This window comes from Oryx dammah, unplaced genomic scaffold (assembly GCF_014754425.2).
Source record: "Oryx dammah isolate SB20612 unplaced genomic scaffold, SCBI_Odam_1.1 HiC_scaffold_26, whole genome shotgun sequence".
NCBI lineage: Eukaryota > Metazoa > Chordata > Mammalia > Artiodactyla > Bovidae > Oryx > Oryx dammah.
The window spans coordinates 58,077,698-58,105,554 of NW_024070210.1; the positions used below are offsets into that span (position 1 = coordinate 58,077,698).

At 39.6% G+C, this 27,857-nt stretch overlaps 1 protein-coding gene across 2 annotated transcripts in view; it reads right to left on the reverse strand.

Moving 5' to 3' along the window:
• FRMD6 (FERM domain containing 6) overlaps window positions 1–27,857 on the reverse strand; it is a 262,617-nt gene that overhangs the window by 103,210 nt on the left and 131,550 nt on the right. For both annotated transcript variants that reach the window (XM_040226753.1, XM_040226751.1), the window contains exon 4: window positions 5,674–5,748. The gene's annotated coding sequence lies outside the window, so the exon portion shown is untranslated. The remainder of the gene's footprint in view (window positions 1–5,673; window positions 5,749–27,857) is intronic.

Below are 27,857 nucleotides of genomic sequence, written 5' to 3' on the forward strand. Positions count from 1 at the left end.
TATTACTTTTTATTATAATTTTATAGTTACCTTCTAATTATGACAAGTAATTATTCCTTTTAAAATCGTAATCCAAAGATATGCAACTGTGTATTACAGAGAATAGTTCTTAACAGCCAAATGTACAGACTTGTGAAAAAATTTACTTAAAATTTTAAAGGAAATGAGAGCATTTTAAAATTGCTTTCTAAATATACTTCTTGTAAAATTGAAAAAACAAAAGCCTTTGCTTATATGCCAGTGGTTTTGTTTGCCAGTACCTGGGCTCATGTAATTCAGAATGGCTCTGGGTCCACACACTGGACCATGCCAGACTTTGCCTACTCAGTACTGGAAAAGACCTGAAGCTTCATACCAAGCACTGCTCAGGAGCACTGCAATAAGCTTTCTCCTGTGTTAAAATCACCTCACACACCAACCTCACTGCCAAGTACTGGGCTGTGAAGTACGGGGCAATGTGCAAACGTTATTGCAGTCCAGAGGAAACTAGCATCTCAGTTAGCTGATACTACAAATGATTTTTTTAAAAGAGAGTGAGAGAGAGGAGGAGGGAAACAATAGCAGACTTTTAGGCCCAGTCTCTAGAGAGTTTGATTTTAGTAGATCTGGACTGACAAATCTGCATTAAGAAGAAGAAGGAAAAAAAAAACTATTTATCATTAAAACATTCAAACTAACAAAAAATAGAAAAACTCTTTATATTCCATTATTTAGACTAAACAGTTATTAATATTTTGCCATATTTGCTTCTTCTATTTTTTAATTTTTATTTTTTGGCCATGCCTTATGGCTTGCAGGATCTTCATTCCTGACTAGGGATTGAAACTGCACCTTTGGCAGTGAAACCATGGAGTCTTAACCAGTGGACTTCCAGGGAATTCCCTGGGTTATTTTAAAGTAAATCCTAAATATCATGATATTCCACACTAAACTATTAAGCATATGTCTTCAGAGCACCAGATACCATTATCATGCTTAACACGATAATTATAATTCCTTAGCCTTCAAACTTTGCACTCATCCCCCAAATATTTTCTTATACTTGGTTGGTTAGAATCCAGATCCAAACAAGTCCCATGCACTGCATGTAGTTATTATATAAATTAGTTTTTGTTTGTTTGCTTTTTAGTTTTGTTTTTTAATGAAGAATTTCCTTTTCACATGAAACCACCATTAACCACTGTCTCAATCAAGCTGGCTCTTGGCTTTCAGAAGATAATTCAGATTTAGAAAGGATCATAGATACCATTCCTCTTTCAGTATCTTCCTATGCTCTATATGTTTACCAGTCTGGGTCCTTCCTGGAGATATTAGGCAGAAGGTAGGTGAAATGAAGAGTGGTCTGGATATGTGAACTTTGGATAAGACAAGGAAATATACCCCTGAAGCAATAGCAAATTTTCCATGTTATCTTTACCCCAAATGTTTTACATCTTGTTCCTGTGATTAAATGTTTGTCTTTTCAAGCAGCTCAGAAAATCCCATATGTTATCCCCCTTTTGAAGGCTGATAAAGCACATTTAATACATTAAAGTCTCTTTAGTGTTGCACAAATTCTACTCTGTGTTTCCCAAATATCTTTGATTATGGAGTTGGGTTTTCCCACCACCACAGATCACCTATTAATATGTTTTGGAACCGAGTTTGGGAAGTGGCATTGATCTGTGCTACTATTATTAGTGTTTTTATTGGGTACATCAATAAACATTTGTTCTGGCAAAGCACCTTGTAACCGCTTTTGCTAGTTTTTTCTCTCACTCTGAGATCCTGTGGTGTACACTGGTATTTTTATTACCATTCAAAGATAAGAGCTATTAAGTACATATCGATAATAGGAGCTAAGTAAGAAGTTGCTGTCAGTGAGGATTTAATTTAAAGCCCTAAGATTTGAAGACTTTAATTGGCAAAAATCTAAATAATCCCCAAATACTAGACTGTATTGGCTTTTAGAGAAATGGTAATTTCACAGAATATTGCTCATATTCGCATCTCTCATCCTCCCTCTACATATCCCCAACCTAAGCATGATCAACCCCTAACCTGATGCTCTAAGGACCAGAAGGACTAAAGGAGGCAGTGCCATTTCCCTTGAAACTAGGCATCCTAAAGATGAGTTACCACTTTTCCTTTCATGATGACCATATAAATGTTTATGGAAAAAGATGGTATATGAGACACATACATCAACTATTCCTAAAGACAGAGATTAAGGAGGCCTCTCTGTAGAATCTGTAAATGTGATTCTTTGAGACATCTCCTCCAAGTAATCTCTTCTAAATGCTCCACCCATTTCTCCACTGCTCTGACCACCACCATGCAGGGGTGCCAGGTGGTGGTGGGTGGTGATGACATCAGCAAAGATTCTGCTTATCCAAGGGAAGCAGAACTGTTACTCAAAAAAATGTACTAGGTTAATTCTGGAACCTCTCAGTTTCTCACCCTGGGTGGTAAAAATGTCTCTGGATTTTCTCTGCACTATCTGGGCAAGTGCTCAGAATGAACAATCTTTTCTTAGCTGGGAGAAAATCAGATAAGGAGGGATACCATACCTCCCCATCTTTCCTAAAGCTTCAAGTTTGATTCCTAGTTCCCAGGGTTTGAACTCTGTATATGTCATAGGCATCCGAGCATGGAAGTAACAGAACCCCTGCACCAGAAACCAATTGTTGGTTGTATAATTTAAACTGTTACAAATCTTGTTACATTCTCTCAGTAGTTAACATTTATATGAGCTTTTTGCTTCCTGTTCCTTAAAATTTTCCTTTCCTGTTTATTTCTTGTCAGTTGGTGTAATGAAATAAAATCAGCTCAGAACTAATGACCTGGGCTTAAAACCTACCTTCACTCACTGTGCAACCTTCTGCAATTGACCTAATCTCTCTGTGCTTTCACTTCTTGACCATGAAATGGTGATTTATAAAATTATATCAAAGATTATGAGAATTTCATGATGTGAAAAATATGAAAAGGCTTATCTCATATTCAGTACATGGGCAATTGTCAAATGTTTGGCTCTCTACTTTCTTCTCTTTGCTTCTGCTTGCATTATTTATCACCTAATTCCATCCTTATGGGAAGAGAATCAATAAATGACTTCCCTGAATTTTTTTTTGATTGTTTTCTTTGAAATAATACCATGGGGTATGAGAGGCTCAGCCTAAAGGGATCTGTTTCAATTTTATGAAGCAGAGGAGGAGTTGTATAGGAGAAGAAGCTGGCCTCCTGGGCGAGTGGAGAAGACAATCAGCGCTGAGCCTCTACCTTTGCTCACATCAAGGGCTAGAGGGGTGTGTGTGTGTGTGTGTGTGTGTGTGTGTGTGCGTGTGCACGTGCACATGCACACACACACACTTATTCTAATTGTTTGACTAAAACAAGAAATAGCAAATAAGCATTCCATTTCTTCTTAAATGGACACCAAAGGACCTGTTTCAAGTTGATAAGTGATGTCTGGTCATTTTATGATGCTTACGATCCTACTGAATGGGTATAACTTAAAAGACAGACAATAGTAAGTGTTGCCAAGGATGTGGAGAAACTGGAACCCTCTTTCATTGCTAGTGGAAATGCAAAATTTATTTTTTGCTTTGAAAAATCATTTGGCAGTTTCTTAGGAAGTTAAACCTACCAGCTCAGTCAGCAATTTTGCTGTTAGGAATCTACCCAAGAGAAATGAAAACATATATTTATACAAATACATATATGTAAATGTCCACAGCAGCATATTTATAGTATCAAAAGACTGGAAACAATTCACATGTCTGTCAGGTGTGCTTGGACAATGGAATACTCTTTAGCAAAAAAAAAGAAAAAAACTACTACTAGTGATGCATGATAAAAACAAGGATGAAACTCAAAGACATTATGCTAAATGAAAGATGCAAAAGACATATTTGATGACTTCATGTATATGTCTAGAAAAGGCAAATCTATAGAGACAGAAGGCATATTGGTGAACACCTGGTGTTAGGGGTAGGAATGAGGAATAACTGTAAACAAGCATAAGAGATCTTTTGGGGAATTGGAAATGTTCTCACACTGGATTGTGGTAATGATTATACAACCCTATGACTTTATTTTAAAAAGTCATTAAATTGTACATTTAAAATAGATTTTATGATATGTCAATTAAACTTCAATAAAGCTGTTTAAAAATAAGCAGCTTATTGTTATATGCAATTCATGAGGTGATCTCCTTATCAAAAGTAGCATCCAGAGGTTGTGGAGAATATGATAATCAGGGTGTTTTCCTGGAATAGGCATGCATCTGTCTTTCAGCTCAAATATTCACTATGCTCTGACTCTAATGGTAAACAACTCCACTGCTCCAGCTTTCCATCTGGGTAAGGCATGGAGCTACAAGGGGAAGAGGGAAGCAGGATCGGGTGATGTCAGCCACAGAAGAGAGGATACAGAGGGAGGAGGAGCAGACTGGAGCTACTTCTGCTCACTGACATCAGAAACAGAGGTGGCAGCACACATCTGCATGGACTGATCTTTTCCAAACCAATATGCCCATCCAGCCACTTCCTGTCTTGGCCAGCAGTCTCTCTTTGCGCCACCCTCTCCCAATCCTGCTTTTTCTCATTTCCAACTTCCTCTGGGCTACGCTTCTCCATCTATTTGTCCCTCAGTCACCTGTGCACCAGCATGTACCATCTGCCTAGACTTTCTGAAGAGTCTTAACACCTGTAGGAAACAGTTCAAACCAAGGAAAACTGTATCTATCAATCATCACTTTTCAGTTACTTATAAAGGTTCTTTCTAGGTCTCATTCACAAACATATACCTAAGAAGCTAAGATCATTAATTTGAAATTACGTCATTGAGAATGAATGTGGGTGAGAATCTCAAAGAACAGTCAAGTTTGACTAGTTCAGGGCTTGATAATTTAATAATTCTCCCTTTTACTTCATCTAGTCCTAGTATTTCACAGGGAAATTATCACGAGAGAGGGAGCAATGTTATGCAGATGAATGTGACACATAATCACATAATCCTGATGGTTGTAATTCTACAAGCATATAAAAAAGAACCAGATAATGTGTGAATTTCACATAGAAAATTGAGGTAATTTGGCATATAGTGCTCATTGAAAGTGGAAGCCTATTTAAATCTACTGAAAACTAAAAATGCCTTCCCAAATCTATCTGCCAATTGAATACTTTGGATTTTGAATTATATGGGTTTTTTTCTATAAGAAGCGTAGAGTACTCTATAATAGCTAATAATTATTGAGTTATTGTGATATTCCAGGCATATTATTTAATCTTCACAATGACCCCATGAGATACGAACAATAACTACCCCAATTTTACAAACAACAAAAGTAAGATATAAAGAGGTTTTCTGCTCAAAGTGACCACTGATAAGTAATAAATCAAGGATTTAAGTTCAGGTCTTTCCGACTCCAAGCCAGTGTCCTCAGTCACTATGCCACACATCTAGATAGACCTCATGATAGTATCTCATAAAAACATCACCCTCATTTTTACAAATGGAGGAGCCACAAGGGGACAAGGACATATGACTCACCCAAGAATCGGCATCAAATCAGTTCTTCATAGATTTCTGTCTTTGAGGCTGTGGGCCTCCTCTTCACTGTTTTATAAATTGTTCATCAGGTTATAAGACTCTCTTGAATAGGACTCTCTTCTTTCAGAGGGTACTCACCTGACTTTCAGTTATAGGTTCTCTAGACAGCCAGAATGTTTCAGGCTCTTCATTTGCTGGAAATCACTGGAGTGGCTGAAAATAAAAGGACCATTTGTGTTCAGGCTACCAGGTCACTAGAGCTAATTAAATAGCAACTTCGTTTGTTTTACAGTCAATGCAAAGATTTGGGCATCTGTTCCACTGAGGAAAAGACAGGAGATTATGGATCAAGAACATTCTCACATGGTGATCTATGCACATATTTTAAGTAATTAAAACTATTCATTTGGCTAAAGAGAAATCATTATATACAAAATTCCTTTAAAATATTCCTTTGGTATGTTTTAAAATTATCTTCTTAATCTGACATCAGGCAAGAGTAGCAGAGAAGCCTGACAAATCCTGAGAAGAGAGTGAAATGATTTGCAGAGGAATATGTTTTAAAACTTTTCATTCTGAATATGTGACTGCTGGTATGTTCAATGCAGAAAACCCCAGTTCTGAGCCTGATGTTGATAAGTAAAAAAACATTTACACAGCCCAAAATCTTTCCCATTTTCCCTCCACACTTCTCTAATCATGAGTTCAAATAATATTGCCAAATAATTTTTATTTTCCTTTGATGAGAGTAATCTCAAAACTCATCTGTTTGGCAAATGAATGCAAAATAAAATCATTTTTTTCCAGGTCTTATTATATAACCAATAAAAGCTTCCATTTATTAACAGCCTACTATACAGAAGGCACTGTAATTGACATTTCACATTATTTCTAATCTGGACAACTTGGCAAGTTAGGTCTTCTTATTCCTATTTACAGCAAAAAAAAAAAGAGACAAAACTAGGACCAAGAGAGATTAAAAAATTCTGTCTGACTCAAAATTCATGTGCTTCCCATCATGCTCTCTCACTCTTCATCAAGCTTTGGAGTACCACAAAGGATAAGATGATTCTGGGGGCTGTTTGAACAACCATTTGTAAGTTGCCTATTTAATGCCTAATGAATAGAGGGAAGAACAATATTCCAGAGTAAGGCATGGACCTTGCTTTCCAGGGGTTCACAGTTTAGTGAAGATAAAAAGAGAAAAGAATGAAGTTCTAAGAAGAATGATTTAGAGAGTAAGTGCTAGAGGAATTCAGAGAGGGGCCCAGTTATGAGCTGATGAGAAGGGGAGTACCCTCCCTAAATGAAGTGAGGCCTCGGTGAATCTGATAGAAGATACAGTTTAGATGATCAGAGAAGAGAGGGAAGACCATTCCTGGAACAAGGAATGAGGATGCCGAGTCCCAGAACAGCAAGGACACCGGCCTGGTTGGTATAATGGAATTTGTGCTAGGGAGCAAAAGGATTCTAACACTATAGTGATTTATCCTGTGGCAGCTTGTTATAAAACTGAAGAAGTTACATTCTAGTCTGGGTCAAGGGAATAGTTATCCAAGGTACAGCTTTCTGTCATAAGTAGAAATATGTCTATTTTTTGCCCCCATTCAGAAAAAAAAAAAAGTAAGGGGAATCCCAGAAGGGATGTGGGACAAATATAGGTTTAGAAGTCAGAATTTCTGGGTTGTGTTTTCATTTTCAGTCATTTCTTCTCTGAAATGCAACAGTAGAAATTACTGAACCTCTTCTGAATCAGTTTCTGCTAAATGCGAAAAAAGTGTATCACCACTTCTCTCAACACACAAGCAAACTTACCCCGTTCTAAGTATGTAGATTGTTGGAGATAGGAGATTTTCCCGTTACTGATTTTAGTAATGAAAGTGCCCCTAGACTGCCCTGCTTCACTGCTGCATTCCTATACCTATTTTACAGCTCATGCTATGTTGGACTTAGGGTGGGCAGTAAATAATGTAGTTTTTAAATTATGGCAATGTTGACATCTTTTAGTGTTAACAGGAAGACATAGCATTAACTGTCTTTATAGTCTTCAAGCACAGTTTCTAGATACAATATAATTATTGTCATTATGATTTTCCTGCTACCTGGACAACTTGAAAACTTTCTAATGTGTTTAATTACACAGTTTTTAATTTGTGAAAGATTAGGGTGGACAATTCTGTAAGTGAGCTTTGACAAAGCAAGTTAGCCTTCCAGACAAATTTTCCCGAGCCCCCTTGGCTCTAATCTGGACTTAAAAAATTCATTTTACTAGCTTGTTGAGGATAAAATATTTGGTGCTAATGTTTAGCTATCTCAGTGCTGCAGTTTAGAAGGGCAAGTGAAAAACATCCCTCTGGGCTCTTGGGGCTAGATGGAAGAAGCCTCGGACTCTGCTTGCACTCACTGGCTAAGCAGTGCTGAGCAGAGACTGTTTTAAAAACACAGAGCTCTTTATCTTTTTGCCATTTATTTTTCTAAATGTCTTATGGACATCTACTAACAACATATGAGATACAAAATTTTAAGTATATTTGTGTAGGATATAAGAATAATATAAGACAATGTAAATAGAAATCTATTATATTTAAATTATTAATGACATTATCCAAGATGCTCCTATTCTTATTTTTTCTGTACTTGATAAAATATTCTCAGAGAAATGTTAATATGTCTCACTATGATTATATATATATTTATTTTCCCTATGTTTCTTCTGATTTTTGCTTTATGTAATTTTGTTACTTTGTTGTTAGGTGTCTAATGGTTTATGATGTCTATCTTCTTTGTGAATTGTGCTTTTTATCATTAAAATCATTTTTGTTTTATTTAAAAACTAAAAAATTATAAATAAACAAAAGAATAAAAATGAATTATTTTGAAATTTTTGAAATTTTGAAATTTTTGAGAAATTAATCTCAAAAAGTAAAATAAATTAAAAGAGTATTGGGGGAGAGAGAGAGAAAGAGACCATCAAGGGATAACATACCCATCCAAACTCACCCTACAGATCCATCTTGCTTTTAAGGAGGACAATACTATTAAAAACCAGAAATGAGAGTCCAGTTTACTTGTTTATATATCAATCAGAGTCTCCCAGACCATTGAGATTTTATTTGAATCTGTGAATAGTTTGTCCTTATGGTGTTCCCAATAAGGGCTACATTCTCTAAAAGGGGAAAAATCAAAGTAAGTTTCAAAGGAAATTCTTTGAATCTATTTCTGGAGCCACTAAGCCAGAGTTCATGTCTTATTAATCATCTACAATACTTTCTTGCTTTCATTCACTTGCTCATTTATTCAACATTTTTTGACTATTCAATACTATAGTGAACACAGTCCCATACTCTGATTGTTTCTAGTCCAGTGGAGGAGACAGATAACAAACAGTGCAGAGTCTGGTGATGTGATCAGGAACTAGGTGCTAATGGTGATGGGTGGAGAGCGGCAGTGCTCAGGAAAACTTTCTGGAAACTATGATGGCTGGGAAACTGTGAAGGATAACGAGGAGTGGTCCAAGTGGAGAAGATACAAAGAAGCATTCTAACTGGAGAAACAACATGTCCAGAGGCATGAGAAAACATGCATGATCTTCGCAAAAATATGAAAGACAGCAGAACTGGAAGAGATGTGAGGGATTTGCAGAATCATAGCTTTCAGAGTCACCAGCCAGTTTTCACAATCTAATCAATTTGAGTGTTTGGATCTGTGGCATTCCCCAGAATGATTAAAAGAACATTTCCTTGACTGGCAGTCAGGAAACATGCTGGCAGCATGGCTAAAAATGCATAACTCCCTGAGGCAAAGATACTGCAAAGTATCCAGTTGGTGACAAAACAAGAGTATCTTACCTCATTTCTTAAAGTATGATCAGGAAGTCTGGCAAGACAATCACATATTCTTTTCTCATATTCCATGTACCTAAGGTGTTGCTTTAATGCATGAAGATCAGCTGATTTTAAATTTTGATCTTTTTTTTTTTTTCAAAGAGCTGCTGGCATTATTTATTTTCATTGCACATTCAAGAAAACTGAGGATTGTATGACAAATGACAAAGCCACAAAATGAGTCAGTGCAGAGAAAGGATTAGATTGAAGGGTTCTCAAAACTTGGTTGGGGATGAATCTTTAGGATAGAGTGTGTGTGTGCTTAGTCACTCAGTCGTGTCCAACTCTGCGACCCCATGGGCTGCAGCCCAGGCTCTTCTGTCCATGGAATTCTCCAGGCAAGAATACTGGAGTGAGTTGCCATTTTCTTCTCCAGGGGATCTGTCTGACCTAGGGATTGAACCTGGGTCTCCTGCATTGCAGGCAGATTCTTTACTGGATGAACCACTAGAATACTATGCATATAAGCCAATACCCTGACAGGAACAGAGCTTGTTAGAGCAGAGGTTTGGGCAGCAGCAGAAGCTGGATTAGGGACTGATTCTGAGTGAAGCACTAAAGCAGAAAGTAACTCTATCAGAGGGACTACAGAAGGACTTGAAGCTCACAAACATACAATAAACCATTTTCTTCTGTATTAGGAGTCAGGACTGCTACCCCTTTTCTGTCATCTATGACCCTCAGCTTCACCTGGGAGATTTTCTTCTCTTGAGCAGTCCTTAGTGATCATTTTATCCTAATTTCATTGGTATAAACATGGTGAGAGTAAGAAACAGCCTGGGAATACATCTATAAGTAACAAAAACACTAATTCAAAAATATATCTACACCACCACGTTCATAGTAGCATGATTATAGCAGCTAAGACATGGAAACAAACCTAAGTGTCCATTGATAGATGAACAGATAAAGAGGTTGTGGTGTATATATATATACACACACACACAATGGAATATTATTCAGGGGATTGTACCCTGTGGGATGCTGTTAATCCCTACTTCTCTCCCAAGACTGCACCACCTTAGCGGGTTCCCTTGGCACTAAATATGAAACCTGAGGCTTAGATAACTTGGGTAGAGGTGACAGGTGGAAAGGAGGATACTCAGGAAGAAAAAAAATTATGCATGAAAGTCATTCAGTCGTATCCAACTCTTTGAGACCCCATGGACTATACAGTCCATGGAATTCTCCAGGCCAGAATACTGGAGTGAGTAGCTTTTCCCTTCTCTAGGGGATCTTCCCAACCCAGAGATCGAACCCAGGTTTCCTGCATTGCTGGCAGATTCTTTACCAGCTGATCCACAAGGGAAGCCCAAGAATACTGGAGTGGGTAGCCTATCACTTCTCCAGTGGATCTTCCCAACCCAGGAATTGAACTGGGGTCCTGCATTGCAGGCAGATTCTTTACCAACTAAGCTATCAGGGAAGCCAAATATTAAATACAGAAATACATAATTATTTAGGAAAGAAATCCTAATAGGTACCTGAAGCCTTGGGGATCTGGGACTTTTCCTAAAATAACTTAAGGAGAGTTACCAACATTGCTTCCATACAGATGCTTCCTGCTTGTGTTTGACTTTCCCTTCAACCTATAACACCACAAGCCTGCTTTCCTCCCAGCATATACAGGGACCAGAGCAAGCGAGCAGCCTGAGACTTAGGTTTCACTGGACTCACGGTTCACCCAGATGCAGGACCGCTGACAGTAGATGCTGGAGGATGATTTGGATGTATGTCCTGGTTTGCCAGAAAGTCCCAGGTTATGCCTGTTATTCTTGTTTAAGTATTTTTCCCAGTTTCATTGAGAAATAATTGACATACTTTTCTGTATAAGGCTTACAGCATGATAGTTTGATTTACATAAGTTGTGAAATGCTTACAATAGGTTCAGCTAACATCCACCTTCTCCTCTAGCTACAATAAAAAGCAGTAAGAAAAGAATAAAGGAAAAAAAAACCTTCTTGTGATGAGAACTTTTAGGATCTTCTTATAACAACTTTCTTAAACATCAGGCAGCAGCGTTACCGATAGTCATGTTGTACATTACATCCTAAGTATCAAACTCTCTCATCTTATAAATGGACCTTTGTATCTTTTGACCACCTTCCTCCAATTCCCCCTCTCCCGATCCCCCTCTTACCTTTAGTAACCACAAGTCTGATCTGTCTATGAGTCTGATTTGTTGTTATTGTTGCCATTTTCAGATTCAACATACAACTGAGATCATATAGTGTTTATCTTTCTCTGTATGACTTATTTCACTTAGCATAAGGCCTTCAAGGTCCTTCCATGTTGTCACAAATGTTAGGTTTTCTTCAATTGTCATAGCTGAATAATATACCATTGTATATATATACATCACAACTTCTTTAGCTATTCATCTGTCAATGGCCACTTAGGTTGCTTTCGTGTCTTGGCTACTGTAAGCAATGCTGCTGTGAACATGGTGGTGCAGATACATTTTTGAGTTGGTGTTTTTGATACATTTAGATATATTCCCAGAAGGGAAACTCATATATGGAAGTGCTGTTTCTCGTTTTTTTCAGGATCCTCCATGCTGTTTTCCATAGTGGCTATCCCAGTTTACACAGTGCACCATCAGTGTACACGGGTTTCCTTTTCTCCACATCCACACCAGCACTTGTTATGTCTTGTCTTGTTGATTATGATCATTCTAACAGATGTGAGGTGATGTTTCTGTGGTTTTAATTTGCATTTCCCTGATGACCACTGATGTTGAGCATCTTTTCATGCACCTGTTGACCTTTCATACGTCTTCTTTGGAGAAAAGTTTAATCAGGTCCTTTCCCTGTTGTTTAATTGAGTTATTCAGGGTTTTGAGTTCTTTATATGCATTGAATATTAACCTTTTATCAGATATATGGTCTTCAAATATTTTCCCCATTTTTTAGGTTGTGTTTTCATTTTATTGATGGCTGTGCAGAAACTGTTTAGTTTGATGTGGTCCCATTTGTTTATTTTATATTTTATTGCTTATGTTTCAGGTGTCAAATCCAAAATGTCATTATCAAGATACATGTCAAGGAGTTTTGCTCCTATGTTTCCTTCTAGGAGTTTCCTGGTTTTAGATCTTACATTTAAATTTTAAATTCACTTCAAGTTAATTTCTGTGAGTGGTATAAGACATGGGTCCATGTTTAAATTTTGATAACTTCCTTTTCATTCTGAAAAAAACAGTCCTGGTTTGCCTGATAAAGTGTATGTTCACCCGATTTATGTTGGGTACCTCTGTGACCACATAAACTGGTCCCAGGTGGGGGCTTTCAATTCTAACTTTAGCATCTTCATCACCTTTCTGCCCCAAGTGGGTCTGGTAGAATCTCTGTTTCCCAATCTCAAAGTGGGGGTAATCACATTGACCTGGGCTTCCCAGGGCTCAGAGGTAAAGAACCTCCTGCAATGCAGGAGACGTTGGTTGGATCCCTGAATTGGGAAGACCCCCTGGAGAAGGAAATGACAACCCATTCCAGTATTCTTGCCTGGGAAATCCCATGGATATGGGATCCTGGTGGGCTACAGTCCATGGGGTTGCAAAAGGGTCAGACACAATTGCAAAATGGTCAGACACGACTTAGCAACTAAGCAACGACAATCACATTGACCTACTTATTGTGAGTTGTAAGGAAGGTTCCTATTGTTTATTTTCTATCTTCTTAAAAGCCATTGCTTTGGTATTATATAAATTAAGACTTAAATTTGTCAAAGATGTGTAAGCCCTCTTTCATTTAGATATCCAAGAATCTGTAAGTAATACTATCTAATCCAGTAGCTTTAGTTCTCTCTGTTATGCTTTCATGAAGATCCACCCGTATTCAACAACCTACAGGGTGGAGCAGTAAGACAGTCAGGCCTAGTTAAGAAGATCAGCTGGGTGTCTGGCCTTTGGGTGAAACACTGCATCTGAATGTACTGGTGGAGTTGAGGAAGTGTTATCCGGAAATAGCTTGGCCTTGGTGGGTCACGCTGTGTCAGTTTGTCTCTATTAGAGAAAGACAAGCAGGAAAGCCAGGCAGGAAAGCTCCGCCCCCACATGGAGCTGGTTTGCAGGCTGAACCAGTGAGGACGACAGCACAACTCTGTGGTGGGCAGGCTACTGGATCCAACACACCACTTCAGAGCTTCTGAATCAGATGCCAAGCACAAAAAACCAGGCTTATTTTCTCTGCCAATGTCACATGCAATGTCGAGGTAACAGCAAAAACTGTCCTCTGAGTGCTGATTTGGGCACGTAAACAGTGGCGTGGTTAGATGCCACTCTGTGTTTAAAGTAATTATACTATAGCACTGGAATGTGGCGATGTGAAAGCCCCATTGCAGCAAAGTTGATTCTATCAGCAAACTGGCAAGTCAGTTGGCCCAGATCCTGCTTCTCCCTGAATCTACTGCCTCTTACTTGGGAACTGTCTCTGGAAAAGTAAAAACCAACAACAATATGTCGGAGACACGGCTTGTGGACGTTGGCCGATAGCAGCTGTGGTCACTCATGTCCAGTGGGAGGGAGCCTTTGGAAAATAGCCGAGGTTGATGGGAGTGGAAGTGGCCTGAGTCTGTGTCTTACCTTGTCTTGTTGGATTCTGCTGAGGCTGCACAGTCACTGCTCAGCACGTTGGAGAAATTCAGCCTGAGAAAGGCTGGTGATGTGGGCAATGCTTCCTGGGAAGGGTGACATCCCTGGAAGTAAAGATGATGGCTCTTTGCCATTGGCTGCGGAAGCCCTGCCTTTAGGGGTCCAGGCAAATATCTGACTGCTGAAGTTTAACTGCATCCTAAATACAAGGACACAGGGCCTCTTTTATCCCTATCCTCTTTGGAATCGTGCCTTTCTCAGGGAAAAATGACCTAGTAATCACCCCTCTGCCCCACGTCCTGGCACCCGATCCCTACACTTGTGCCAGATCAGTGGAACTTTCCTTGTGTCTGGGGAGAATCATTTCCCTTTATCCTCACAGAACTTCCTTCATAAGTTAGTGCTGGCAATGATATTCATTCTAATTAGCCGCCCTTGATGGATTTATTTCATCCAGTTGTAAATTTTAGAGGAGAAATTCCCAGGCCAACTTAAAACTAGAAGTCACAGGACAAGCTAAGTGGAAATCAGGTTTGGATGACCTCCACAGAGAAGTCAAGCCAATTCCCATGAGATTTAAACACAGTGCTCCCAGGAAGGCTAGTCAAAGTTGAAGGACAGACCTGGAAGAGATCTCATGGAGCCCATTTCGTTCAGTCACTTTGTTTTACAACGATGGACCCGAGGCTCGTAAAGGTGAATTAATCTGCCTGATCACCAGTCACCCCTGAAAGTGAAAAGGGCATAGGCAACATTGTTGACTACAGGGAAAATACCTGCTTATCTTCTCAGGCAAATTAAGTACAGCTGTCATAAGCAAAAGCTTGGTCTATTTTTCTCAGCTTCATCTTTCTTTTCACCTTTTAACTTGTTTTCATGGAGTAATGTTACATCCCTGAAGAGAACATGTGGAATACAGCTGATGAGATATTTCAGATATTCCAAAAAGTATACAAAGTCGATGGTGTAATGTTGGTAGGTAAGGGGACCAGCTGTTGGAAACTATAAACTCCCCAAACATCTGGACTGATCTGTGTCCTAAGTTCTAGTCATAAATTGTCCTTTAGCTGTAAACCTTTATGCTCTGAGTCTGGAATATTCTCTGACTCTCCATCTGTCATTGGTGCTTTAAGAGTAGTTACTGAAGGTGGTGGATGGTAGGGAGGTTTGTTTTATGGAGTATTGGGGAAGAAATCTTTCCTGTCATATTTATGACAACTCTTCCAAATGGTATTTTTTCCTTTATATATTGGCCTTAGAGTCATTAGAAGTAAAAGTTGGGATTTTCTCTTCTTTTTTTCATTCATTCCTTTCCCTCCTTCATTTTCTTTCCTTCATTCATTCCTTCTTTCTTCCTTCCTCCTTCTCTCTCTCCTTACTTACTACCACCCTTCGTTTCTCCCTCTCCCTTCCCTCCTGCTTATCTTCCTTATTTTTCTCTTTCTTTTCTCTTCCTCCTCCTCTTTTTCCTCCTTGTACCTCAAAGCTCAACTGTGATTTAATGAACAGTCACCTACGGCCACAGCTTATGGAAGAGAGACTCTTATCTGTTGTTCACTTGCTGAGCCTTGGACTCATGTGCATAGATGAAATTTAAGGGCTCCTTCATTTTGTCCAGGTTTCATATTGATATTATGAATATTCATCTTTTAATATAAGAAGACTCTTTATTTTCTAAATTATCAAGGCTAGGAGGTTTTAGTACAGAACTCCTGTCATGAGAAATTTTGGTTTTATTTGCAGAGCTATAATCATTAAGTTTAAATGATACCAAAACAATAGTCAAGGGGTACTAAGTCACCAGATGATTGATTCTATTTTTTACCTCACAACTAATTACTTAAAGTTCTTCATACAAATGGAGTCCAAGAATCATCCAGATTTCTTTAATATTACAACTTTATATACTAAAAGTTATAACATTTATATTACAACTTCTAAAACATAATAATTGTACTATAATAATTCTTTACTGATTGCAATGGATTAAAATAATTTGCATTTCAATGAAATGATTTTGAAAACAAATGACACGTACTAATCATATTCCCCACCAAACCTGTTCCTCCAGGAGACTTCCTCATTTCCGTTGCTGGCTGTACCATCTTCTCAACATCTCAGGGTAGAAATCTGGTAGCCATTCTCAGCACCTCTCAGCCCTCACCCTTCACACTCAGTCTATCCCCAAGTCCTGCCAATTTCACCTCCACAATATGCTTTGACTCTGCCTATGCTTACTCCTTGGAAGAAAAGTTGTGACCAACCTAGATAGCATATTCAAAAGCAGAGACATTACTTTGCCGACTAAGGTCCGTCTAGTCAAGGCTATGGTTTTTCCAGTGGTCATGTATGGATGTGAGAGTTGGACTGTGAAGAAGGCTAAGCGCTGAAGAATTGATGCTTTTGAACTGTGCTGTTGGAGAAGACTCTGGAGAGTCCCTTGGACTGCAAGGAGATCCAACCAGTCCATTCTGAAGGAGATCAGCCCTGGGATTTCTTTGGAAGGAATGATGCTGAAGCTGAAACTCGAGTACTTTGGCCACCTCATGCGAAGAGTTGACTCATTGGAAAAGACTTTGATGCTGGGAGGGATTGGGGGCAGGAGGAGAAGGGGACGAAAGAGGATGAGATGGCTGGATGGCATCACTGACTCGATAGACATGAGTCTGAGTGAACTCTGGGAGTTGATGATGGACAGGGAGGCCTGGTGTGCTGCGGTTCATGGGGTTGCAAAGAATCGGACACGACTGAGCGACTGAACTGAACTGAACTGATGCTGCTCCTCATTTCCATCTACTCCAGCTTTCCCAGACCACCATCATTTCTTTTCCCCAACCTGGTTTCTCTCCTCCACCCTCTTCTCTCTCCAATCTGTTCTCCTCAAAACAACCAGGGTGACCTTCGGAGAAAAAAAAAAAAAACAGGAGCAAGTTGTGCTCTTATTTCAAATTCCTTAATGTAAGCCTAGATCTCTTGCTACTTGGCTCCTTAAACCCTAGCTGCCTTTGGTCCTTTTTTGGTGTGTAAACTGATGGGGACATTTCCTCCTCCTCCTCTCCATCCCCACATCTATCTACTTTCTTTATCAAGCATGTTTTAACTAAATATCATACTAAGAAAAGTTTTATACCCAAACTAATGCAGTTCCTGTTATAATGCTCAAACAAAACAACTGGTTCTTCTTTCAAAGCCTTATCACAATTATAAAGTTTTACATTTATAATATAATATAATATACATTTTATTATTCTATTGTATGTAAAGTCTAGCTTCTCCTGCTGACTATAAGCCCTATGTGGGCAGACACCATGCATGTCTTGGGTCAGTGTAGGCATATAATAAATGTTTAATAACTACTTGTGGATAAATGGATTGTCATTGTAATGAATTTGTACATTGCATGTTTTATTTTAGTTTTAGGGGGATACATGTTCTAATCCCCTTAAATTTATGTACCTATTAACCAGATGATTTTATCCCCCTTTTACAGATAGTAAAATAGATTTAAAGAAAAAAATAACTTACGAAGGGTAACAATGTCTTCAAGTTCAGAGCTGCCTAATACATAGAAAATCATAATAACAACAGCAATGGTTGCAATTTTTTGCTCTCTTACAATGTTCCAGGACTGTTCCAATAATATTAACTAATTTAATCCCTATAACAACTGTGTTAGGTAGGTAATATTCTTTTTTTGAGAAACTAGATGTTAGGTAACTCGCCTAAGATCTTAAATATATACATATGCACATTATGGTAAATGCTTTCTACATACATAATCATGTTGGTTATCTTGCTGACATTGAGTTTTACCCAGTCAGTGTGTTCCTATGCTGAGAAACACTGCAGGGAGCATGATTTCTGGTTTCTCTTGAAGTTTCTTTCTTTCTATACCTCTTGCCCTGGCTCTCTCTACCCCCCTCTTCCCATCCCTTCTCCTGTTCCTGGCTTCCCCTCCGGCTGTTTAGTAGGAAAACCTCTGACAGAGCCACTTTTCTGCCAGGCAATTATATACATGGTCAGTGTTCCCACATTCCAAAGGTGGGTAAAAATGTGTGTGGAGAGCAGGGACTTCTGCCAGAACAATGACTCACTGTGTACATACAAACGGTTCAATAATAGGTCACTGCCCTCGTGAGAGCAATGCTGCTCATCCCCAGGGGAAATAAGGGGACTGGCACACAGCTCTCCTGTGACCTGGGATAAGCTTTCTATGACAAACGGGAGAGCCTTATCCACCAGCACCCACATCCTGACTTTTTATTTCATGGGCATGAAAGGTGATTTTCAAAGAATGATGGGCATGAAATGAGTTCCTGACATGCAATTGCATACATATTTATAGTCAGTGTGTACACTCACCTCTAGGTTATTCAGCAATTAGTTATATATATGCTGGAGTGTCTGGTCCCCTGGCTTCTCCCAGTGGAGTTGTTCACTTGGTTTTTAATTTTTTGGTCCAAATTCCTGCTCATAAGAATGTCAACTAGTAGAAATAGACGAGTATGGTGGAATTGGGCTGGGCTGTTCGCTGCCTCACTTTTCCCCAAGCCCATCCTAGACCACAGAAAATGACCTGATCCCTTTCTCTGTTGCCCAGAGCCTGTGTAAAGCCCACCTCAGGACCAGCCCCACAACCAGCCTAATTGGCTAGCATAACTCTGCCACTGGGGGAAGAAATCAGCCGGTGAAGAGTGGGACTCTCACAAGATAAGGTGTTAAGTTTCACCTGGCTTTAAGGTTGCCTCGCAATTATTTTGCTTCTCCTCAACTCCCTTTTCTAGATGTTAACAGCTGTTCTAGAACTCTTCACTACCTTCCTTGGCCCCTTACTCTAGTCTAAGCCAGGAGTTCTCAATTTTGGCAACCCATTAAAATCACCCCAGAACCTTTTAAAAATCCTGGTGCCTACGCTGCGTCTCAGGCCAATTAGATTAGATTCTCTGGCAGGGGATTCAAGCATCAGTTTTGCTTTTAAAGCTCCCAGATGATTCCAGTGTACAGCCAAGGATTAGAACCATTGCTTTAAAGTAGAGAACTTTCCAATTTCATCAGAAAATTGAGGCAGTAAAGCACCAACATCTCAAATTCCTTATCGGCTCACAAGCTTTTCTACATGCATCTGCACCCTGCTGTCTTTCTCTCTGGTCTCAGTAGTTGAGCCACCCCTCTATTTCAGGACAACTATGTCCTTTATACCCGTATCTTTCAAGAACTTCCAAGACCTGCTTGTATCTCTAATCTCATCCTCTCCACTGGACCTTCCCCTTTGGATTATAAGCAAGATTAAGTCCACCACATCTTTGAAAAGGTATCCATGGAGCTTGTCATCTCTGTTTTCAGCCTCACATCTATCTACTCTCCACTAAGTTCTTTGTAGTCTTTAATTAATTAATTTTTACTTGGAGGATGATTGCTTTATAATATGTTGTTGACTTCTGCCATATATGAACATGAATCAGCCATGGGTATGCATATGTCTCCTCCCTCCTGAACCTCCCTCCCACATCCCACCCCATCCTCTAGGTTATCACAGAGCACCAGATTTGAGCTCCCTGTGTCATTACAGTGAATTTTCATTGGCTATCTAATTTTACATATGGCAATGTATATGTTTCAATGCTACTCTCTCAATTTGTCCCACCTTCTCCTCCCCTCCCTGCTGTGTCCACAAGTCTGTTCCCTATGTGTGAGTCTCCATTGCTGCCCTGCAAATAGGTTCATCAGCACCATCTTTATATATATATGACATTTGTCTTTCTCTTTCTTATTCACTCCATGATATTTGTTAATGTATGATATTTGTCTTTCTCTTTCTTATTCACTCCATGTAATAATAGGCTCTAGGTTCATCCACCTTGCTAGAACTGAGTCAAATTCATTTCTTTTTATGACTGAATAGTATTTCATTGTGTATATGTACCACGACTTCTTTATCCATTCATTTGTGAATGGCCATCTAGGTTGCTTCCATGTGCTAGCTATTGTAAATAGTGCTACAATGAACAGTGGGGACATGTCTCTTTCAATTATGGTTTCCTTAGGGTATATGCTCAGTAGTGGGATTATTAGGTCATATGGTAGTTTTAATCCTAGTTTTTTAAGGAATCTCCCTTCTGTTCTCCATAGTGGCTGTACTAATTTGCATTCCCACCAACAGTGCAAGAGGGTCTCCACACCCTCTCCAACATTTTTTGTTTGTAGATTTTTTGATGATGGCCATTCTGACCATTCTGGTATGAGGTGCGTTCTTTGTTTTATTGTAATATTCTCCCTGAATACCAAACCTTCTCAGCTGTACTCTTATTAATCTTTCATAATTGGACACAGTTGCTACACCCTCCCCAAAAGGGTCCCAGATTCGCTTGCTGGATAAAGATTCTTCCATAGTATGTAATACATTCAGTTTACCCTCTGAAACATTTTTCTCTCCTTTCCCCTCGAATGTAACTGCCTTGAGGACAAAAACCATGTCCTTTTCTTCTTTGTTAACATCAGTATCTGGCTTTCCTGGCTTTTTTGTAGGAATTCACCTATGATTGTTGAAGTGAATTGCAAAACTAGTTTCTATCTAGTTTCTTTGGCAGAATGATGAGTGGTCTGGCTGGCTGGAGATGAATTTCATCTAATCAGGACCCCACACTTTTTTCCCATGAATGACTGTCATAGAAAGGACTTACAGAAATCACTGAGACATTCTTTTGGATTTCACATTATGCCACAGAATACTGTCATATTTACTTGTTCAGGATGAATTTCTAAACAAATATGATATAGGAATGCTCTGCTCAGAATTTCCACACTTTTCAAGGCCATTGCCCAAGCAATAATGATCTTGGGTAACCAGAAGAAAGAAGAGTCAACACAGTGGCTTGTACTTTAGATACAGTTTTAGAAGTTAAAATTCACACCCTGACACAGTTGCTTTATTTTAGAAGCCAGCACCATTTCTTTGCAGAGGCAGAGCTGACCCTGCTGTGCAAAACTGCCAGAGCAGGGTGCGTTACCATGCTGAGCTCCTGCCGGTAGCTGCTTACTGAAGTTTTCCTATTTCCTTTTGTTTTCCTCTTAAACTCTCCTTCAAAAGTACAGGTTACTCCTCAGTCGGACTCTGAACGCTTAGCTCCCTCAACAGAATAGCCAAATCCCTACCCTGCCTGATTAATTAGCTGAGTAAATCTAAGAAACTCCTTGGCTGCATGGCCCTTCCTTCTGCCAAGTTTTGTAAAATTCATAGACTATGTCTATTCATAAGCACAGGAAAACACCTGTGAGCAATTAACCAAATACCCTCGATTTAGAGGCCTTGGAAATATGCTGATGGCCCTCAGACCGTTGGCACAGGTCTGTAATTATGTGAGACCACAACCAAATCATCCCAACAGGCCAATTCCAGGAAGGGTCATTCTTTCAAATACAATGTGATGATTTCTCTAAAAATACTTCTGCCTGAGAAGAGACTCAGAAAGAAGTCTTCTTTATAAGAGTGCTGCTTTAAAGCAATGGTACATAGGAGTTTAGAAAAGGAGCGATGCCTCAGGCCATTTCTCTGAGATATGTCTATAACCATGACAAGGAAAGGAAACCATCTAAACCAATTTTTTAAATTCACTGAATTAAAAAGTGTGTTTAAAATGATCAACCTAGAAAATGTTGCATTTAACCTTCTGTTTCTGTCCAGCCTAGAAACAGTATCCACGGAGTTAATAAGTGAAGACTGTACCCAACAGTGTGTCCTGTGAAAATGAAAAGCCCACCTTTGAGAGTAGATAGTCCACTATAGAACTATAAAACAAAAAGCTTTGTCTAATCCTTTCTAATGTGCAAGAATGAATTCTTATCACTCTGTACTGGCTTCCCCTGTGGCTCAGTTGGTAAAGAATCTGCCTGCAATGAGGGAGACCTGGGTTCAGTCCTTGGGTTGGGAAGATCCCCTGGAGAAGGGAAAGGCTACCCATTCCAGTATTCTGGCCTGGAGACTTCTAGGGACTGTATAGTCCATGGGGTCACAAAGAGTCAGACACTACTGAGCGACTTTCACTTTCACTTTTCACTGTACCTTTCTTTATATTCTATATGACTAGAATATTTAAAATCAACCTCACAATATTGAAGAAAGCCATCTATTTTCAAAATCAGTCTTAAAAAGCCCAAAGACCTAGAAAACATGAGTTCTTAAATATAGATATGCTTTAGGAGACATAAGCATCCTTAGAAATTCTAGAAAATTTTTGTGTGTATGTATTTTTTTCAGAGCAAAGGAGTGGGAGGTATTTTTAATTACACAGTCTAATGAAGTAGCCACTACTGCATAGCTTTTGAGTCCCTGATATATTACAGCTTCAATTGAAATATGCTGTGTTCAGATCCCTCTTGGAGGGCCTCCCTAGTGGCTCATTGGTCAAGAATCCACCTATCAATGCAGGAGACATAGGTTTGATCCCTGGTCGGGGAAGATCCCACACACCACAGAGCAACTAAGCCCATGCATCATAACTATCAAGCCTGTGCTCTAGAGCCTGGGAGCTACAACTACTGAGCCCACGTGCCACAGGTACTGAAGCCGTGCCCTAGGGCCCGTGCTGAGCAACAAGAGAAGTCACAATGAAAAGCTTGCACTCTACAACTGCACAGCAGCCCCTGCTCTGGCTGCAGCTAGAAAAACGCCTATGCAGCAGTGGAGACCCAGCACAGCCATAAAGAAAGAAAGAAATTAAATAACTCAAGAAAAATCCTTACTAGATTTTCAAGAGGCAGAGTTATAAAAAGAATGTAAAATATTTCACCAATAACCATTTTATTGATTAATATTGAAATTATAATATTTGTATGTATCCCATTAAATAAAAATAATTAATCTTACCTGCTTATTTTTATAATTTTTAACATAGTCACTAGAAAGACCAAGACTACCTACTAGCTCACTTTCTATTTCTATTGGATGGTACTGTGCGTATAGATTTCAGTTTTTAAACAGCTCTTTTTCTTACAGCCAAGAGAGACTTGTTGAGATATAAATGCTCATCTCTCATCCTGCAGATTCTGTCTCAGCAAACAGCCCAGCACCGGGTGCTCTGATGCTTGTGAGGGTGTCCTTGGCTCACACTGGAAACAGGCTGCTGTGGAAACCTCTAACACTGATGATGTTTCCAGAAACAAACATTGATGCACCCATCACTTCACCATCGGCACACAGATTCTATAATCTCTCTCCCTCCAGTCTTAGAGGGACACATGTCCACAAATGTGCATTGTCTTCCTGGATTCTCCAACTAAAAATGTCTGTTGTAGCACTTTTCCCACCAATCTTGCCCTCTTGATTTTCTCCCTGGGTCACATGTATCTTTGAATTCTTCTCATTTCCTGCCCACACCAGCACTGCAAGCAACTATTAAGGCCTGTCGATCTTTCTAAAACACCTTTTTGTGTTTTTTTCACCTTTGCCTGGATTATTGTCATAATCTCCCATCTGCCTCCATTTTTCAAGATCATCTTCCTCAATGCAGAGTTCATTTTAAAATCAGAAATCTGACCATATTACTTCCTGGTTCAAAGAGTAAGTCACAAAGTCATCACTGTAGCTAAAAGTGTGCTCCATAAACTGTCTTAATCTAGGTTTCATCTTTATATCCCAACCCCCACCCCACCCATATACACTCCAGCCACGCCAGACATTCAATCTTCTGTCATGCCTCCAAGTCTTTGAACATGTGCTTCTCTCTGCTTGAATGCTTTTTCTTCCCTTTGCCTTTCAAGACCTACGTTATCATCATCTCTTTTACATCCACTTTGAGATGCTCAAAGCACTTTGTATATGCCTCTGTTAGGGCCTACATCATATTGTATTGAATTGTCTCACTGTGAGCTCCTCCAAGTTATTCACTTTTTGTCTGTGCTGCCTAGTACAGTGCTAAAAACTATAAGAACTTATTGGATATCCAGAGCAGTGCCAAGTAATCTTGTTTCTATAAATCTTCCAAAAGTAAAGTTCTCTACTCTCACAAGTCAGAGTTTGAGGAATCTTAGAGATTTTCTAGTCTACTCTCTCATCCCCTGATGAGCAAATCAAGACGCTTAGACAGGAGTCATCACTTACTGAGTGCCTGCTATCTCATTTCATCTTCATGATACTCCAAGAAGTAGGTTTTTCTATTAATACCCATTTTACAAAAGAGAAAAATGAAGCCTCACTGCGTGTAAGCAGTGTGCCCAGGGTCACATAGATAGCTAGTTACCTGGTGAGATTACACATAAATTTGTCCTTGTACTTTCCTGAGTCATCGTTCTCCTGTCTCACATGACTGCTTACAATTTGAGATGCTGTCTGAGTTATTCAACAGACATGAAGATGATATTTTCACAGAGAAACAGAATGTTTTAGTGGGAAGGACCACATTATGACAGTGATGCAATTTTTATTTGTTTGACATATTTCCAAGCATATAAAATGTTAATCTGCCATAATTTTTTCATTTCCATTATGACCAAAACATTCCTTCATTATTACTATATAATCATAACTTTTCAAGGCTGCATAACAGTCCATCAACTAATTATACCATAATAATCAGAGTTGTTTGAGTCCTAACTGAGTGATATTTAAAAGCATGAAATCCAGCAACTTGGTAGACCTCAGAGATCTCTAGTCCATCTTTCTCAAAGTATTGTCTTCAGACCAGCAACATCTACTTCACCTGGGAGCTTGTTGGCAAAACAGACTCTTAAACCCTAACCCCAAACCTAGTGAATTCAAATCTGCATTTTAACTAGAAACCCAGGTGATTTGTGTTTACATAATATGTATTAGACAGTAAGTGAAAACAGGAGTTCTCAACCTTGGCTGCACTTTAGATCACGTGGAAAGATCTTCAAGATATTGATGTCCTGGTCACACTCAAGCCTAAATCAGACTCTCTGGCAGGAGAACCAAAGCCTCTGTCTTTTTTAATGCTACCCTGGTGATTTCAACCTGCTCGAAAGCCACAGAAGAAGGCACTGAGACCCTACCATAAACCGATGAGATGTTTCAGCAGCTCCCTCTCCCTAGTGCTGGAGTTCCTTTTACAGGGTCACCCTGTACATTTGTATGGGAAATTCTGGTAAAACTGGACAAAGCGAAAAAGAGAGAGAGAAAGAACAACAATGGAAACAAAGACCTCACAATGCTTTTAAGAAAATTTAAATTTTAAAACTTCTTTAAATTTCCCATTTAGGTTTTCTTTTCGGCCCTCCCTAGCCTCCTTCTTCCTCTTGGTCCTCTCCCAAGAGGTTCCTGTCTATGACAGACTCTGGAGATCCTGCTCAGAGACCACAAAAACCAAGTTTCCTATATCACAGAACCAAGAAGCAGCAGAAAGAATACTCGAATTCTTCTCCTTAAGTTGATTTGTTCCGGTACCTTCTCCTACCTTCAATCCACAAATCCAATTTCTCCTATATGTCTGTATTTAGGCAAGCCAGAGGATTTGGGAACTTTTTCCTACACAATGGCACAACTTTCTTTTAGGTTAACAGAAAAGTCAAGGTCATAGCTATGAGCTGTTTTCCTCAGTTTTCTTTTCAATAACTTGACCACTTAAAAAACAAACACCTGAGCTAACTTGGAAGCCATTGGCCCTCTAGTCCTACAGAGTGTTGAACGATCCTGAATACTGGGACCAGGAGGAGGAGGATACACTTTTTCAAAACTAGAACTCAGCACTTTTCCCCTTTTTACATAAACTAGAATCATAGCACATACTCTGAATATTTCGCCTTTTGTAGAGAATGTTATAATGGAACACTGGGCACATGGCATTATTATTTGGTCAATGAAAAGTGATTTTTAAATGTTTTCATCTTTAATTCCAGTTTTATTGATTTTAGCCATTTTGGTTCTAATTAATTTCAATTTGTTGTTGTTTAGTTGCTGAGTCATGTCCAACTCTTTTTCAGCCCCATGGGTCTGTAGCATGCCAGGCTCCTCTGTCCACAGGATTTTCCAGGCAAGAATACTGAACTGGGTTGCCGCTTCCTTCTCCAGAATTTATTTCAATGTTTAACTTTAATTTGATATTTATTTTAAATTTAAACATTTATTTTAAAAGCTTATATTTTAAACTTTCTACTCTAAGTAGTACAAAATATTTTAAACAGATGTCTCATCAGTCGTTGCCAACTGAGTGCAAGCACTTACTTCTTTTCCCTCTTGATAACCACAACACATTAAAGTGTTTTTTGAGGTATAAGGAGCATGGGATGGATGTATTAAATTAGCTTATGAGATACTCTGGAATTTTCTGGAAGACAGAAAGTGCTTGGAAGGATGGTGACCTGGACAAAGGGAAGCTGGGGCATTTATGCAAGGATACCCCTCTCCCCTAGGTCCCTAGGTCGAGATCTGCCTTGTATAGGTCACTGGGGGCACCACTGCCACTGTGAGGATATGTCTGAGCTTGTACAGAACCATCCATCTCAACTGCTGCTGCAATTCGAGGTGGGCTGCAGGGATGGGCAGCTGGCACCAGAGATGACACAATAGCCACGGACACAGCTGGAAATGGAAGAGTCAGAACCCAATCATGCATCTGAATAGGACATTCCTGCTTAAAATAGTCTGGGGCTTCCCCACAGTCAAAGTTGAGGGATAAGAATGATTTTCAGATCCTTGAAGCTCATGTGTGTGTGTGTGTGTGTGTGTGCGTGCATTTTTCAGGGGTGAGAAAGCCTATAATTTTCATCATGTTTTCAAAAGGGTCCATAAGTGCTTAAGAACCACAAACAACAAGTTCCTTAACATCACAGGTAAGGTTCTGCATGTCCAGACTCACCGAACTCTCCAGAGCCTCATCTCCTCCCAGTGTCCTCTCCCCATCCATCCTCCCGCACTCATTGAACCCTGGGTTCCAGTCAGAGACCTTCTCACCAGTCTCAAGAGCCATAAGCTCTTAACTACAACTTTGATTTAATACACGCCTTTCTCTCTGCCAAGAATGCTATTTCCCCTTTGCCACTTCCTCAGGCCCTGCTCTAAATGGTGCATACTTCTTTTCCTTTAAGACTCAGCAATAAAGTCATCTTTTCTGCTGTGCCCACTGCCCCCTTCACTGGCCCAGTCTCCTCCTCCATGTTTTCCTGATCAGTTCCATTCACCTGTGAACATAGCACTTAAGCGTTCGTGTTGCAACCCTTCCTGCGCTAGTCTCTTCCATTCATCAGTGAGCTCTTGAAAGCACAGACCATGCCCTCACCACCCAAACCATAACCTGCAACAGAAGACTATGATGACACTGGAGCGGTGACTGGACTGGGTGGAATGCATGGGAGGGAATGACTGCATTTATCAACTTGGCCATTTGTCTCCTTGGATCTTACAGAGAACCTGACCTTGAGAGGCTGCATCTTCATAACCAGGCTCCTTGCTCAGGTTATTAGAATCTGACCTGGTCCAACTGCACATTTCTGGCTGATTCCTACTCATTTTTAAAGAACAACTGTGAAAAAAGAATAATCAGAACAAGGAAGGAGACTTGGAAATTAAAAATGTAATTGATGACAAAAAACATTCAGTAGGAGATCTGGAAGGGAGAGTTAGAGGAACTCTTAGAAAGTGGAGAAGGCACCGAAGCCTGGTATGTATATCTTTCTCTGATGCATCCTGGACATGCCTTCCCACCAGAGCCTGTATCTGTCACCCTGCATTGTAATGACCAGTTGATGGATCTCTAACCCCCAGTAGGCTGGGCTTCCGTCAGAGCTGGGACTGTGTCTCTTTTTGCCCCATCATCTCTCACAGTGCACAGTGCTTGGCACAGAGTAGATGCTAACACACACATATATTTAAAGAAAGAGCAATGAACACATGAGGGAGT